Consider the following 17,348-nt stretch of genomic DNA (forward strand, 5'->3'; position numbering starts at 1 on the left):
CTCTCTGAAGTTTTGCTCTTTCTCCTGAAGTCCTGGTCTTGAAGAGCTTATGATCTGCAGGGACAGATTGGATTTGGGCAGTACATAGTTAACTGTAGCACAGCTTGAAAAATGCTCTGATAGAGGTGGGCAGGCAGTTTGTACATGCGGGTAAATGCGAGGTCCTTTTTCAAAACCATGAATCCAAGTATTCATGCTATTTTAGGTCTGCAATTCTTTGACTCTCCAGAGGATTTTTAGATTAATTCTTTTTTCTGTTACTTCCTAGTGTTTGTTGCATAATTCAGAGTACTTGATTAAAACTTACCAGGTCGGCCGGGCACGGTGGCTCACGCCTGTAATCCGAGGACTTTGGGAGGTCTAGGCAGGCGGATCACTCGAGATCAGGAGTTCGAGACCAACATGGCCAACATGGTGAAACCCTGTCTCTACTAAAAATACAAAAATGAGTTGGGCGTGGTGGTGGGCGCCTGTAATCGCAGCTACTCAGGAGGCTGAGGCAGGAGAATAGCTTGAACCCAGGAGGCGGAGGTTGCAGCGAGTGAAATGGCTCCACTGCACTCCAGCCTGGGCCATAGAGTGAGACTTTCTCTCTAAACAAAAACAAAAACAATGTACGGGGTCTACCTCCGGCTCTGGAATTTTCCTGGAAGGCCTTCTCTTCTGGGCTTCATTTTTCTCACTTTTGAGGATCGTAAACTACATAATTTCCAAGATTTTTGCCCTACACTTTTAATTCTTTCAAGCAAATAGAGCAGAGAAAAATTCTCTTCCCCGTAATGGTGTAAGGAATTCTCTCACAGAAGGGAACACATGGGTATGGAGAAGACAGAGGGTGTATATATATATATATTTATATATATATATAAAAATATGTGTGTGTATATATATATAAATATGTGTGTGTATATATATATAAATATGTGTGTGTATATATATATAAATATGTGTGTGTATATATATATATATGTGTGTGTGTGTGTGTGTGTATATATGTTTTTTGGGTTTTTTTTTTTTTTTTTTTTTTTTTTTTGGAGACAGAGTTTTGCTCTGTTGCCCAGCTGGAGTGTAGTGGCAGGATCTAGGCTCACTGCAAGCTCCGCCTCCTGGATTCACTCTGTTCTCCTACCTCAGCCTCCCAAGCAGCTGGGACTATAGGCGCCTGCCACCACGCCCGGCTAATTTTTTGTATTTTTAGTAGAAACAGGATTTCACTTTACTAGCCAGGATGGTCTCCATCTCCTGACTTCGTGATCTGCCTGCCTCGGCCTTCCAGAGCGCTGGGGACTACAGGTGTGAGCCACCGTGCCTGGCCGACAGAGGATATATTTTTGAGCTCTACATTTCAGAGTTCTTTTCTCTAGCCCTGGCCTGGGTCCCAAGCAGGGAACTTAATTCACTCTATCACTGAAGTATTCTCTTGCTTTGATACCATTGATATGTTGTCCTAGAGATTTGCTGTGGCTACTAGGAGTGTTTCACAGTTAAGAACTGATGCAACCTCTCTTTTGTCAGTTGATGAGTCTATAAACCATGTTGTTTCCTTTAGTATTATGTCCCTGGAACTGGAAGGTCAGAGATGAAGTTTTCTTAGATTGTAAGTCTCAGTCTTTGCTATGTACCTTTGTCTGTCTCCCATGTCACCTGCTGTTTTTTTTCCCCGTTTTTCATTTTAATGTTTTTATTGGATAGGTGTCTATTATTGCAGGCTACCTCAAAACGTTTTTGGATATTGACAGGATATAAGTATGAATAATATGTAAAAGATAACTTCTTCTAGTTCTTTTGAGCAGAAGATTTGGTTTCTATATGTGGCCCTATTAAAGCTTTTGTTAAGTCCAAGTGCTTTCTGAACTTCAGTTCCCTTACCTGTAGAATGGAGTTAGTTGTTAGTAATACCTGTTCTGCCTAACTCAGGAGATTGTTTTGAGGATCAAATGAAATCATGAATGTGATGGAATTTTGTAAATTTTAAATGAAATATTGTATTACCTAAGAATTTTTTTTTAATGCCGTATTAAGAATGGAATGAATCTGGGTTTTCCTTTGAAATCCCAAATGTTTAATGTACAGAGAAGTTTTAATGTGTCTGTTGGGGAGCTTCATTAGGATTGTTTTCTATCTTTAACTGGCCAGTATTGTTTTATATTTTAGCATTTTTGGGGAACATCAAAATTTGTGTTTCAGTTATCATTAATATTTTACAAAGTTATTGAATGTGCATGATTTAGTCTTTACCAATCTCTTCAATTATTTACATTCCCATGTAAAAAAATGCAGTAATGGACGTCCATGTAAATAACATTCCCATGCTTTAATGAAGCATAATTTCTTGACATTGCAGTTTCTAAGTGCCCTGTGTTGAGGTCGGGAAAGCTAAAGGGCAGTCAGAGGTCAAGGTCAGCAAAGCACCACCTTTGGCATTTGAAATTCAGCAGCAGGTATCACAGTGAACCCCATTCCAGCATCCAGGAAGTTTCTCTGCCCTGCCTCTCCTCCAGCCACCTCGGAATCTGTGTCTGCAGTGTTGGTCCTGCTTTCCTGTCTCTCCTCTGCCTTTTCCTTCTCTTCACCAACTTCTACTGAGTGCCTCTGGTGTCCCAGACAGTGGCAGTGGGAGGACAAAGGCTAATAAACCCGGCCCTGGTCCTCAAAGAATTGATGTTTTCTGTGCAGACATTAAGTTACACTCTCATATATAGTGTTGACAGACATTGATACAGATTTCCTGTGAAGTGCAGAAGCACCATCCTAGAAGCAGAGATGCAGAGGCAGCACTGGTGACTCACACATGGAGAGCTGGAGTTCTTGGTCTAGTGAGATAAACTGACCTGGACATCATTTCAGTGCAGCGGAGTGAGTGCTGGGATGGGCTCCCTCGGGGCATCTGGGGCTGGGTTTGTCTGGTGTTTAGTCTCCTGCTTGGTACTTAGAGTTTATCAGTAAGATGAGCATTGGGAGGTTTCTAAGTGAAAGGAAAGGCAATCACTTACCTGAAACCTGAAATTTGTAGGTGTTCTGGGCCATTTATAATTCACTGAATCTGTTTTGTCAGAACAAGTCTATCATCTATTGTTTTGGATGGAGTGTGGCCAGCCCTGTCTGGCAATGTAAGGAAGTCCGGAAACGCCTGTCAGGTGTCAACACGGTGCCAGACACTCTTCTAGGGGTTTCCATGTAAATCACTGTATTCATTTCTGTTGCTGCTTTACCACATTTCCACAAATTTCGGGGCTTAAAACAATTGAAATTGTATCATCTCACAGTTCTGTGGGACAGAAGTCTGACGTGGGTGTCACTGGGCAAAAATCACCATGTGGGCTGGGCTGCATTCCTCACTGGAGAATTGTTTCCAAGCACTTTTGGCCAAACATAGTTCCTTGTGGTTGCAGGACTGAGGTGTCTGTTCCCTTGCTGGCCATCTGTTGGGGGCTGCCCTCAGCTCCTGAGGCCTCTATCTGGTCTTTGCACGTGGTCCCATCAGCTCAGGACTAGCTAGGCCAGGGACCTGGTCAGCCTCTCCAGTTCCCCTGTGTGCATTTCTCTTCTTCCACTCGGAGAAAGTTCTATGCCCTATTTTAAAATTTTTTTTGAGATGGAGTCTCACACTGTTGCCCAGGCTGGAGTGCAGTGGCGTGATCTCAGCTCACTGCAACCTCTACTTCCTAGGTTCAAGTGATTCTCCTGCTTCAGCCTCCTGAGTAGCTGGAACTACAGGTGCCCGCCACGATGCCCGACTAATTTTTGTATTTTTAGTAGAGATGGGGTTTCACCATTTTAGCCAGGATGGTTTCCATCTCTTGATCTCGTGATCCGCCTGCCTTAGCCTCCCAATGTGTGGAGATTACAGGCAAGAGCCACCGTGCCTGGCCAGTTCTATGCTCTTAGAGGCTCATGGGATTAGATTGGACCTCCCTGGATAGCCCAGGATACTCCTCCTAAGGCCTGTGGCAAAGCCCTTTTGCTGTGTGACATAGTCACAGGTCTCGGGGGTTGGAATCTCCCATCACAGTTACTGATCCAGTTACTACAGCAGCCAGGGAGGTGCTTTTCATTGCCTCTGGTTAACAGATACCAATTTTTTTTTTCATTTTTGCAAATTGGCAAGAACATGAAGATCCCTCTTTTTTTTTTTTTTTTTTTTTTTTCCAGACGGAGTCTCATTCTCTTGCCCAGGCTGGAGTGCAGTGGTGCAATTTTGGCTCACCACAATTTCCACCTCCCAGGTTCAAGCAGTTCTCCTGCCTCAGCCTCATGAGTAGCTGGGACTACAGACATGTGCCACCAGGCCCGGCTAATTTTTGTATTTTTGTAGAGACAGGGTTTCACTATGTTGGCCGGGCTGGTCACAAACTCGTTAACTTGTGATTTGCCCACCTTGGCCTCCCAAAGTGCTGGGATTACAGGCGTGAGCCACCACACCCAGCCATGAAGATCCTTCTTAAGTGAAAAAACTGTTCCTCTGACTTGATGTGAGGCTGTTGGTGAGATTGATAGCAATGGAGACAGGTCCATTAGAAATGGAGCTAAACTTTGTGTTTTGGAGTATTTTGATGGCCTGCCCTGATTATGTAAGTTTTGCTAAGAAGTCATTAGAGTAATTCCTCTACTGGAAGAAACACCCATATGGGGAATTTGGGACCTTGCCTTTTCAATTTTTACACAAAGGACTCTCTATGAGTGAAAAGTACGTGATTCCAGGTCCATTTCTAGAATGGAAACAGCTGCATCAGCCCAACAGCGATTCACATTCCTGAGTTTGAGAGAATCTGACTATTTCAAGGCTGAAGCCAAAAGCCCAATAAACAATGTTTGTACCTTTATTCATAGTTAGGACTTAGGTGTATCCTGTGGTCAAGAAAACAACTGATGGTGGCCAAGTAGTTTAAAACCAAGCAGGACCTCATTTTATCATGTGGGTGTTTTTGATTTTTTAAATGAAGTTTTTATTTTCCTGTGCAATAAACGACAAGCTCTGACTTGAAATACATTTCCTTTAATAAACCAGAATCTAGGGCTGGGCGCGGTGGCTACGACTGTAATCCCAGACTTTGGGAGGCCGAGGAGGGCAGATCACGAGGTCAGGAGATTGAGACCAACCTGGCTATGGTGAAACCCTGCCTCTATTAAAAATACAAAAAATTAGCCGGGCATGGTGGTGGGCGCCTGTAGTCCCAGCTACTCAGGAGGCTGAGGCAGGAGAATGGCGTAAACCCATGAGGCGGAGCTTGCAGTGAGCCGAGATCACGCCACTGCACTCCAGCCTGGACGACAAAGCGAGACTCTGTCTCAAAAAAAAAAAAGAAAAAAAAAGAAACCAGAATCTATAATCCTAAGGTTTTCAACCTGGCTTTCAGAAATTTATGAAGTCCCCAAAATCCTGTGCAACAATTTTGTGTATGTGCATCCATGTGTGTTTATGAGGAGACGATTTATAGCTCTCCATACATTTTCAAAGTGGTTGGATTCCAAAAAATTTTAGAATACGCCACTTGGGCCTGGTGTGGTGACTCACATCTGTAATCCCAGCACTTAGGGAGGCTGAGGCAGTAGGATCCACTGAGATCAGGAGTTTAAGACCAGCAACATAACGAGACCTCCACCTCTACCAAAAAAAAAAAAAAAAAAAAAATGCTGGGCGTGGGGGTGCATACCTGTGGTTCTAGCTGCTCGGGAGGTTGATCACCTGATCCCAATAATCTGAGGCTGTGGTGAGTTAGAATTACACCACGGCACTCCTCCCTGGGCAACAGAGCAAGACCCTCTCAAACAAAAACAAAAAACTGTATCACTTAATATACTATTGTTGTTGGTCAAGTATCAGATTTTGTTTAAAAATTAAATACTCTTTCTTTTTTTTTGAGATGGAGTCTCGCTGTGTCGCCCAGGCTGGATTGCAGTGGCATGGTCTGAACTCACTGCAAGCTCTGCCTCCTGGGTTCGCACCATTCTCCTGCCTGAGCCTCCTGAGTAGCTGGGATTACAGGTGCCCACCACCATGCCTGGCTAATATTTTGTATTTTTAGTAGAGATGGGGTTTCACCGTGTTAGCCAGGATGGTCTTGATCTCCTGACCTCGTGATCCGCCCACCTTGGCTTCCCAAAGTGCTGGGATTACAGGTAAATACTCATTTTTGCAAAGTTGTACAGGCATACAGCTCTAAGAGTCAGAAATTAACAAGGCTCACAATAAAACCCAGCAATCCCCCACCTTACCCTTCTCCACCCTGATCCCTGCTCCTTGGAGGTTACTATGTTTATGTTTTAGCTGGTTCTTCTAGATTGTGTGGAAGACAAGGATTCAGGTTGCTTACCCTCTCCCCTCCTCCTGTTGCCCACGTTTTTCTCCCCAATCCTCTCAGTATAATTATTGTGATAGTGAGGCCAGGCATGGTGGCTTGTGACTTATCCCAGATTTTTGGGAGGCCGAGGCAGGCAAATCACTTGAGGCCAGGAGTTGAAGGCCAGCCTGGCCAACACAGTGAAACCCTGTCCTACTAAAAAATACAAAAATTCGTCAGTTGTAGTGTCGCACACCTGTAGTCCCAGCTACTCAGGAGCGTGAGGCACAAGAATTGCTTGAACCTGGGAGGTGGAGGTTGCAGTGAGCTGAGATCGCATCATAAGCTGTACACACCACTGTACTCCAACCTGGGCAACAGAGGTCGACGCTGTCTCAAAAAAAAAAAGTATCGTGATAGTGGGATACATAGTACAATAGTTTATATATTTAGTATTCTTTCTGGTTTTTGGCCCAGAGCTTCTAAAACCCTTGTAATTTCCTGAGTGATAGGAACATCATTGGTTATAATATTTGGTCTTAGGTTTCAATACCTGACACAAGAGCTTCTAAGACTTTTGGAATCTCTGGGGTGATAGGAGTGTCTTTTGTATGATAATGAGATGACAGGTGGCTTCAGGCCCCTGGACAGGTTCAGGATTGGGGCTGGTTGCCAGAAAGATGAGTCATGAGTAAAGAGTTGGACATATCAGCCCCACCCCTACCTCTGGGAGGGGAGACGAGACAGGCTGGAGATTGAGCTAGTCACGGGTGGCCAATGACTTCATCATGTCTATGTTATGAAAACTCCATAAAACCCTCTAAATACTGGGTTTGGAGAGCTTCTGGTTTGGTGAACTCATTTGGTGCTGGGGAGGTGGCACTTCCAGGGACGGCATGGGAGCCCCGACCTCTCTGCCCCGTGGTGTGCCCTGTGCATCTCTTGCATTTGGCTGTTCCTGTGTTCTCTTCTTTGTAATAAACCAGTAAAAGTAAGTAAGTGCCAAGCACTTTGCGTCTGTCACCTCTCTTACTTTTTCAGCAACACTGTGTGGCGGATAATGTCCTCATTTTGCTGGTGACAAAATGAGATTGATGCCTTGAGTAACTTGCTCAAGGTCACATAATAAGTGGAATTCAAGCTCTGACTCCAAAGCCTGTGCTTTTAACCAGCATGCTGCATAGCCGCCTCTTTATTTGTTAGGATTTTTGGTGTCTTTAGGGCCTGACACCAAGTTGGTCGTTGTGGCCTAGAGCTGTTATAAGGGAGCTTTTAGCAGCCCTGCTGAGAACGGAGCCAGCACCTCCGGATTGGCAGGGCAGGGGCTGTTCCTGCTGGGAGCCGCAGGCCATTCATTCCCTGTGGCCCTTGGCTATCTTGCTCATCCACTCCCTCCCTCATTCAGTAGGTCCTGAGTGCCGCCTCCGTGTGGAGGAGAAGGAGGCAGCCTTCCAGCCGAGGTGGGGCCTGCAGGTACACACAGGGAGAGGCAGCTGTGCACTGAGCTGGCTGTCGGCTGGGACAGTGTGGCTCCAGAGTTGGCGATAGAATGCTCTGGGACTGCAGAGGGAGCACGTGCTTCTGAAAGGGAGGAAGGGGCAGGCACCGCAGAGGAGGTGTACGTGAGTTGGACTTTGAGGGAGGAGTTGGATTTCCACAGTGGAACCGAGCAGCTGAGGCTTTCTCAGCAGCTGAAGATCACAGCCAGCCAGCCTCAAATGTTCAGCTTTTCCTGAATTCTCTTCTTTACAACACAGCAGTAAGTTTTCAACAGAGATGAAGCAGTCACCTCCATGTCATTAATGTTCTGCAAATCCTGTGTGTAGTTTTCGATGCTTAGCAGATGGGGGCAGCCTGGGCCATAAGAGAAGAGCCTGTGTGTCCACCTATTGGGACAGCAGTCAGGTGTGGCACAGGGCAGTGATCACTGCCTGCCCCTGAGGAACTCAGTTGTACTTTTATGTGGAGAGGCCAAAGAAAGCTGTGGTACAGGGGGCAGGAGACATTTCACCTCCAAACCAAGGCACAAAATACATAGTCTGTGCCCTGCATGAGAAACCGAGCAGAACCGTGTGCTGATTCCCACCCCTGCCTCCCCTCCTGAGAGCGAACCGTCCATTGTACTATGGCGGAAGGCATTTCTGCAGCCTCTGCAATCGGAGTGATCTGTCACTTGCCCATTGAGCCTTAGGGGCAGCAACCAAGTGGTGTGGCTGAAACACAGGCCTTGGCCAGACCTGGTTGGATATGTTGGTTCTGCCACTGATTGTGAATTACAAAACCTTGGAGAAGTCATTGTCTTTCTCTGTGCCTCTCATGTAAGATGGGGAACACTGCGGCCATTGCAGAAAAGCAGATAGGTGGAGCGAGTATGAAGTGCTTTGTGTGTGTGTCACACGGTGAATGAAATGGCACTGATTGACATTATTGATAGTAATAACAGGTTTCATTCAGGAACAAAACCGGTAAAGTAGGCCAGGTGCAGTGACTCACGCCTGTAATCCCACCACTTTGGGAGGCCGAGGCAGGCGGATCATGAGGTCAGCAGTTTGAGACCAGCCTGACCAATATGGTGAAACCCCATCTTTACTAAGAATACAAAAACTAGCTGGGTGTGGTGGCATGCCTGTATTCCCAAGTACTTGGGAGGTTGAAACAGGAGAATCATTTGAACCCAGGAGGCAGAGGTTATAGTGAGCCGAGATGGCGTCACTGCACTCCAGCCTGGGCGACAGAGTGAAACTCTGTCTCGAAAAAAAAAAAAAATCTGGTAAAGTGTTTTACCCAGCCTAGGTACGTGTGGCAGAGCCAAATGAAAGCTTAGAAAAAGATGACTTGAGAACTAGCCCAGCAGAAGAATCAGGCGGGATGTGTTGTTACTGAGTAAGTGAAATTTGCACCTGCTTTCTCCCAGGCCTTGCTGAGTTGTGTACAACAGAGAGCTCAGGTGTTGGGGGCAGTTGACCGGTTGAAGAATGCATTGTTATTATGTGAGGAACATTGGGCTTTGAAAAAGCAGAACTGGATCCACGTTCTTGCCTGGTAACTCTAATTATCATCTAGTTTGTAAAGGGGAATGCAGTTCACTGAAAAATTCGTATGACAGTGGGACAAGGATTGGGCCTCTGCATTGGTTTGTGTAATATAGGTCACATGAAAGAGCATTTAGGCTGCAGGGAGACTTTTCATCTCTATAAATTTGCTTTCACAGGACAATTCCATCATGATTTGAAGATTTTGGAGTTAAAACTACATTGTTCTGGTATGTGTTTCGGGGCAAATTTATGCATACAATTTGCTTAAATATTTCAGATGATACAAGAATATATGTGTGGTGTAAAAAGCTGAAATTTGCATTCCCCCTTCTCTAGAAGTAACCATTGTGAATAGTTAACTCTGTATTCCAGCTATTTTGTATATTATAAATACACTGTGAACATTTGAGTGTATATATACATGTATGTTACACACATTTTTAGAGATGGAATATTGCTGTGTTGCCCATGCTAGTCTCAAACTCCTGGGCTCAAGGGACCCTCTCGCCTTAGTCTCCCAAAGTTTTGGAATTACAGGCGTGAGCCACAGCGCCTGGCCTGCATGAGTATATTTACTAATTGCTAAGTTACTCTGTTCAATACGTGTCTATTGAACTCCCCATGTGCCAAGCATTGTTCTGAATACCTTATATGCACCAATTCACTTAATTTTTAGAGCAGCTCTATTATTGTGGCCCTTTTACAGTGAGGAAACTGAACCACAGAGAGGCTGGGGACGTTGTCTAACATCACACAGCCAGTGCTGTTGGAATTGAGGTTTGAACCCAGACAGCTGGCTTCAGATCTCTTAGCTGTTATCATAGATGGCACACCCAAACCTTAGGGCCACCTCCCAAGCCTTGCCTCCGATACGGGCTCGCCTGAGCTCTGCGAGAGCCATGTACGTGAGGTTTCTTTCCTCTTTAAGAACACAAGTCTTGAAATTGTCCCAGACCCTGGAAGGACCTCTTGAGGACCAAAAACAGGGATTCTTCAAGCCTGCCCCAAGGGCCAGATCTCTGATTTAGCTACTTGGAAGGTAGATGTAGAAGAGAGTAATTTTGCCAGAACAAAATGTCAGGATGGCTGGGCTGACTCGGCCAGATGCAGTGGCTCATGCCTGTAATCCCAGCAATTTGGGAGGCCAAAGCAGGTGGATTACCTGAGGTCGGGTGTTCGAGAGCAGCCTGGCCAACAAGTTGAAACTCCGTCTCTACTAAAAATATAAAAATTAGCTGGGCGTGGTATCGGGTGTCTGTAATCCCAGGTACTTGGGAGACTGAGGCAGGAGAATTGCTTTAACCCGGTTTACAGAGGTGGTAGTGAGCTAAGATTATGCCACTGCATCCAGCTTAGGTGACAGAGTGAGACTCCATTTCAAAAAAAAAAAAAAGAAGAAGAAGAAGGAGAAGGAGAAGGAGAAGGAGAAGAAGAAGAGGAGGAGGAGGAGGAGGAGGAGGAGGAGGAGGAGGAGAAGAAGAAGAAGAAGAAGAAGAGAGAATGATGGCTGGGCTAACTCATAGGGTAGAGGCCCTACAGCGGCCGTAGGACCTTGGCCACTTGGGTGGAAAAGAAGGAAGGAAGAGCTTCACCCATGGCGGTGACCTGGACTGCAGAAACCACACTAAACATCCACATCCTGGAGCCTGGCCACCCCATTTGCTTCTCCTCTCCTTGGGTAGAGGGTGTGGGGAGCTTTCTACCCTGGAGGCTGAGCAGCGCAGCTTCCAACCAGGGTAGGCGTTTGTCCCTGGGAATACAGACAGCATTCTCATAAGCAGCCCAAATACTCCTGAACAGCTTTTTGTAGGGTGGGGCGGGGCGGGGCAGAGGGTCATTTTGACTCATAGGTACCTTTTCCACTTTCACTGCTGATAACTGTGTTACAGATTAAAGTTTTGTTTTTGATACTGAAGAGGGCTTAAGAGAGTGAGCTATTATGGCACATCTAAGTCTGCTAAAATAGAACCACGGGGTAGTGTAGGAGAATCTCTTCTAAATTATGGATCATATATGGTGAACGTTAGAAGCCATGTGTACCTAAGTTGAAAAATCAAAACATGTCTTGTATTTGGGTGACCCCGGTAAGTCTGGATGCCACTGCGCCTTGTGTGAACACAGGATGCTGAGGTGTAGGGACCAACAGGCTTTTTCTGGACATCTTGTGCTTCTCCCTTGGGGTAAAGTGGGGCGGCAGTAGGAGCGCACAGCTGTTGGGCCCCTAATATTTTTCAGCTGGTTTACATGTGGGATTCCATTTAATGCAATCTTGGAGGTAAAATGATTTTATTGAAGATGAAGATAGAGGCTTAGAGAAGTTAAGAAAATTGTTCAATTTCACGTCATTTATTTTGTTTTGTTTTGTTTTGAGGCAGAGTTTTGCTCTTCTTGCCCAGGCTGGAGTGCAATGGCGCGATCTCGGCTCACCACAACCTCTACTTCCCTGGTTCAAGTGATTCTCCTGCCTCAGCCTCCTGAGTAGCTGGGATGACAGGCATGCGCCACCACGCCAGGCTGATTTTGTATTTTTAGTAGGGACGGGGTTTTTTCATGTTGGTTAGGCTGGCCTTGAACTCCCAACCATGAGTGATCTGCCCAACTGGGACTCCCCAACTGCTGGGATTACAGGTGTGAGCCACCACGCCTGGCCGAGGCCATGTAATTTCTTAAGTGGAAAGATGAAGTACTTGATGAACTCAGAAGTTTGACTTCAAGGCCCTTCATCTTTCCATAACACGTGGTTCCTTCCCTGGTTGGTGGGAGTGACTGAAGAACTCAAGGAAGCTGTGTTTTGTGGAAAGAAGACCTGAGGGGTGTATGGTCTTTCAGGCTTGGAATCTGCCATGCTGGGCTTCTGAATTGTATAGCTTGGCCATATAGAGAGAAGCCCCTCATTTAAGACTTATTCTTTGGGGGAAATAAAGGAAGGCCGCTCGCATGAGACAGGCAGAGGTGATTTTCTCAGAACTGCTGTGGCAAGAGAGTCAGCACCATTACTTGCGTGTGGCAGAGACTGACATGCAAGTGAGTGGCTGATGAAGAGTGGGGAAATTTCAGGATGGAAAAGAACGGCTCCCAGTGGAGGCTGTTGTGGGGACTGGAGGCGGCTGTGCAGAAGTGGGTTGTCCTATGTGATTGGTTAGGGGCATATTTGGCTTTCTCTGAATGATCCTAACTGGAAACAGGGGCCAAAATTAGGGTAGCTGTCAGTTTTGAGTCAAGTCCTGGCCACATGGACAGAGTTGTGGTTTAGCTTCTGGGTTGTGGAGAGAGAGCAGTCTGGCTTCCTGTCTGATGTGCTAGCCTGGCTGGCCTCCTGGCTGTTGACTGTAGATAGGGGATTGGTTTCCTGGGTGGGCAGCTACAGGTTGTGGTCTGAGTTCTGTCTTTATACATATGATCAGGCATGGTCTGTTTGTATATTCAGTCCCTCATTTTTCTTGTCAGTAAAAATATCAAATGACAAATTGGATACATTGGGAACTTTTTAGATGTCTGTGTCCCCTGGAGGAAGTTTTCATGTTCACATTTAATCAGAATGAATATAAACAATTGGGCATTTATCTTAAGATTTAAAATAGGAAATCTTCCACAATACTACCTCGGCGCCATTGCCTCTCTGTCCGTCATTAGGGAATGTGTTTTTATCCACCGCCGGCTCATCGTCCACCAGTTTGTGGTTGATCCAGTTCTCTATACGTCTTGTCTCATCTCATTGTTTGCTAGTGTTAGCTTTCCCCTTCGTCAGTGTAGTTTATTTGTGTAGCATCTGTTGGTAGGAAGTTATTTGTGGAATTTGTGAATGGAAGGGACCTTGGAGGTCTGCTAGGTCAGCCCAGTGATTTTCAAGATAAACGGAAATACAGGGAAATGTTCCAGCTTTTTTGGTGGCAAAACCAGGAATAGAAAGCAGTGTTCTTTGTGCCACAATGTCATTGAAAGACAGCTCAATGTGGGTCTAAAATGCAGAGTAACTAACTTTCATTTATCTCTGCTTCTGACTCTTGTTATCAGACATTTTAAATTGACCTTAATGTGTTAGCAGAAATATGAAAAGTCCTGACTTGTTTACATATAAGGTACTTCTTTGCCTACTCATTTGGTTGTTTTTTTCAACAGGATTGAAAAGACATTGTTCTAAACTGAATGTTTATGTCTCCAACAGATTCTTGTACTGGAGCCCTAACTGCCAGTGTGATGGTATTAGGGGGTAGGACTTTTGGGAGGTGATAAGGGTTAGAGGAGGTCATGAGCATGGGCCCTTGTCTCACAGGATTAGTGCCCTTAGAAGAAGAGAAACCAGGCCGGGTGTGGTGGCTCACACCTGTAATCCCAGCACTTTGGGAGGCCGAGGTGGGCAGATCACGAGGTCAGGAGATTGAGACCATCCTGAAACCCTGTTTCTACTAAAAATACAAAAATTAGTTGGGTTTGGTGACACGTGCCTGTAATCCCAGCTACTCGGGCGGCTGAGGCAGGAGAGTTGCTTGAACCAGAGAGTCAGAGGTTGCAGTGAGCTGAGATTGTGCCACTACACTCCAGCCTGGTGACAGAGCGAGACTCTGTCTCAAAAAAAAAGAGAGAAAGCAGGCAGCTCCCACTGCCCTGGTGTGAGGAAACAAGAAGAAAGGTTGCTGTCTGCAAGCCAGGAAGAGGTCCCTGTCCCGGAACTGAGTTGGCCAACACTCTGATCTTGGACTTCCAGCCTCCAGAGCTGTGAGAAATAAACTAATGTTTAAACCACACAGCCTATGGCGTTTTTTATGGTATTTCCCTATGGTATTATGGCTATCTGATTTGACTGATACAGAGATGGTTCCAGAATACTGTAGCCTGTATCTAAGTTGGTGATACCATGAAAATAAATGTGGTAGTTCATTCCTTTATATGAAGATAGCGCTGTGAGCCCAGGGCCTTTGCTCATGTCTTAGTTGAGTCTTGTTTTCTTATAATAGCTTCCTAAGTTCTCTTTTCCCCCTCTAATTTATATTATATATCTGAATTAATTCATATATGGTATGATTTTATACTTCATGTCTATACAAACTTTTAGTGATTTTATTTCATTTGATTTGATTTTTGAGACATGCCCTTGCTCTGTTGCTCAGGCTGGAATGCAGGCGTACCATCACAGCTCACTGTAACCCTAAATTCCTGGGCTGAAGTGATCCTCCCGCCTCAGCCTCCTGAGTAGCTGGGACTACAGGTGTGCTATCCTTAGCAGTCCTCTCGCCTCAGCCTCTCAAAGCACTGGATTACAGGCATGAGCCGCCACACCCAGCCCAGTGATTTTTCATTATTAAGATCAAGGACGGGTTCCCTGGCTTGGCATTCAAGGCTCATGATCAGGGCGTGATATGCAAGTTTGGGTTTCAGTGTTTCCATTCCCACCATCAGCCTTGCGTTCCAGCTTCTTTCCTAAGCCCTGTTCTAAAGCCCAGCCTCAGAGCTGCACTTAGAATTTATACCTTCTCATCTCTTCATTGTCTTCGCCTATGTTCTAAACTCCATCTGGGACATCGTCTTCGCCTATGTTCTTATCTCCATCTGGGACATCATCTCCACACTTCCGCCTCTTTAAATCTTCTCTATCCTTCAAGACTTGAAATACTCATTTCCTTTACATGATACCTACTCTGACATCCAAGCTAGAATTAATCTTTCTTCCTTTGAACTCTGATAGTGCTTAATATTTTTCATTCTTTAATTATACAGCAGTCCTGTGTGTTAGATATTCTTATTCTCCCAGTTTTTCATAGTTTCTTTGAAAATATTTGCTGTAGTCATGTATTTTGAATATGTAATGTGAGTGACATTCAAAAGGTCCTGGAGAGTGAAAGGCAGTCCTACTCCCATCACTGCCCTGTGACCACTGTTGCCAGTTTTTGTTTGTTTGTTTGTTTTTCCAAGGCAGAGTCTTGCTCTGTCACCAGGCTGGCGTGATCTCAGATCTCTGCAACCTCTGCCTCCCGGTTTCAAGGGATTCTCCTGCCTCAACCTCCTGAGTAGCTGGGACTACAGGCGTGCGCCACCATGCCCAGATAATTTTTGTATTTTTCGAAGAGACGGGGTTTCACCATGTTGGCCAGGATGGTCTGGATATCTTGGCCTCGTGAGCCACCTGCCTCAGCCTCTCAAAGTGCTGGGATTACACGCGTGAGCCACTGCGCCGAGCCTATGTGTCTTGTTTTTAAAAACACAGATGTTGGCATAAGATAAACACGGTTGTCCGCCGGTAAGTATTTAGGTTGTTCCCAACCGTTTGGATTAATCAATGCTGAGTTGTACATAATTCTTGCATATTTGCGTGAATATGTTCATAGGATGCATTGCTAGAAATGGAATTGAGGGATCCAGGGTTCTGCGCATTTTAAATTTTGATGGGTGTTGCTGGATTCCCTTCCGTTAGGGCCATACCGTTATCTCACTGTCAATGTGTAAGGGCGCCTATTTCTATTTCCTTGCCACAGTTTCTTCTCAGCTGTTTTCTTTGACATCACACACACACAAATACCCCTTGTTCCAAAAACATGGACATTTTACATATCTACTTAAAGTGTGCATACACTGATTGAAGCTCTGTGTTGCAGTGATATGTGCTGCTAGGATTGTGGCTCTGTTTCGAATCTGCTAGCCAGGCTATGGCTTTCCAGTCAGGTATTTTTTGTCTTGTTCATGCTGTTGCTGTCATTGGGCTGTGTGAATTTCCCTCCATTGCCCATCCAGATTTCCTTTCCGGTGGGCGGGCTTAGTGTCTAATCTGGCAGCCCTGTTTCCTAGTGACCTGGGCCGAGTGTCTCATTCGGCAGCCCTGTTTCCTGGTGATCTGGGCTGAGTGTCTCTTTCGGCAGCCCTGTTTCCTGGTGATCTGGGCCCCATGTCTCATCCAACAGTCCTGTTTCCTGGTGATCTGGGCCGAGTGTCTCATCCGGCAGCCCTGTTTCCTGGTGATCTGGGCCAAGTGTCTCATCCAGCAGCCCTGTTTCCTGGTGATCTGGGCTGAGTGTCTCCATGAGAAGTTGCACCCATCTTCTCCAGTAGTGCATCTTTTCACAGCAAGCAAAACATTTTCACCACGTTTCCAGTGGGACAGGCACTAGCTCTTTTCTGGGCATCAGGAGACCTGGCTTTGTTCTGGTTCAAGCAACAGCTGGTGAGTTACCAAAGACAATTCGCATCTGGCCCCTGGTCCTTTTCTTTATAAGTAGAATCACAGTCCGAGTGGGCATCACTGCCCTGGTCTCTATGCGGTGCTGAGTGTTGTGGAGATGATGGCTAAGTGTCAGGGTGCATTTCCACCACTAGGGGATTACAGGTCAGCCAAAGACACAGGAGGAAAGCTAACAGCCCCGGGCAGGTACACAGAACCAGAGGAGTTTGGAAGGGTGGTTCCAAGCTCCTTGGTGTGATTGATGTGATCACAATAAACATTTTATCTCTAAGTCTTGGGCCGTTGGACCAAGAGAAGAGAGAGCTGGTGTTGAGTTGTAGTGAGAGGTGCGTGGTTCCTGTACCTGCTGAACCTGGCTGGGACTCAATTCCATTGAGTCCCATTCCATTTAACCTTCTGTTTCCACCTTTTTCATGCTCCTGCTTGTTTCTCCAGAAAAAAATGCAATAAATTCCTTTCAAAAACTTTACAAAAGCCATAGACGCTTATTGAAAATAGTTCAAATGATATGGAAGTCAGAAAGATAGTGAGTGTTTTTCTGTTGTGTGTTTGGATGAATGTGTCTTTGGGGTAGTCACTATTAACACTGGGTGTATTTCCTTCCAGATCTTTTCCAGTGTGCCTACAAATATGTATGTACACACTGTAAAAAACAAAATAGTACGTGATCAACATTGAGTTCCCCTATTCTCACTGCGTAGTCGACATGGACATCCTTTCATGGTGATACGATGAGGCCTGATCGACTCCTTTTGTTCGCTGGAGTGGCAGGTAATAATAGCTACAGATAACTCACCTTCAGTGGGCATTTACCATGTGACAGGGTCTGTGCTCCAGGCAGGCTACATGAAGTGGGTCTTA

General features: G+C 45.6%; 1 pseudogene; it reads left to right on the top strand.

Moving 5' to 3' along the window:
- The first annotated feature begins 17,097 nt into the window (after positions 1-17,097).
- LOC139361069 (SH3 domain and tetratricopeptide repeat-containing protein 1-like) overlaps positions 17,098-17,348 on the top strand; it is a 38,680-nt pseudogene continuing 38,429 nt past the window's right edge.

The sequence above is a fragment of the Macaca nemestrina genome, assembly GCF_043159975.1.
Source record: "Macaca nemestrina isolate mMacNem1 chromosome 4 unlocalized genomic scaffold, mMacNem.hap1 SUPER_4_unloc_6, whole genome shotgun sequence".
Lineage (NCBI taxonomy): Eukaryota > Metazoa > Chordata > Mammalia > Primates > Cercopithecidae > Macaca > Macaca nemestrina.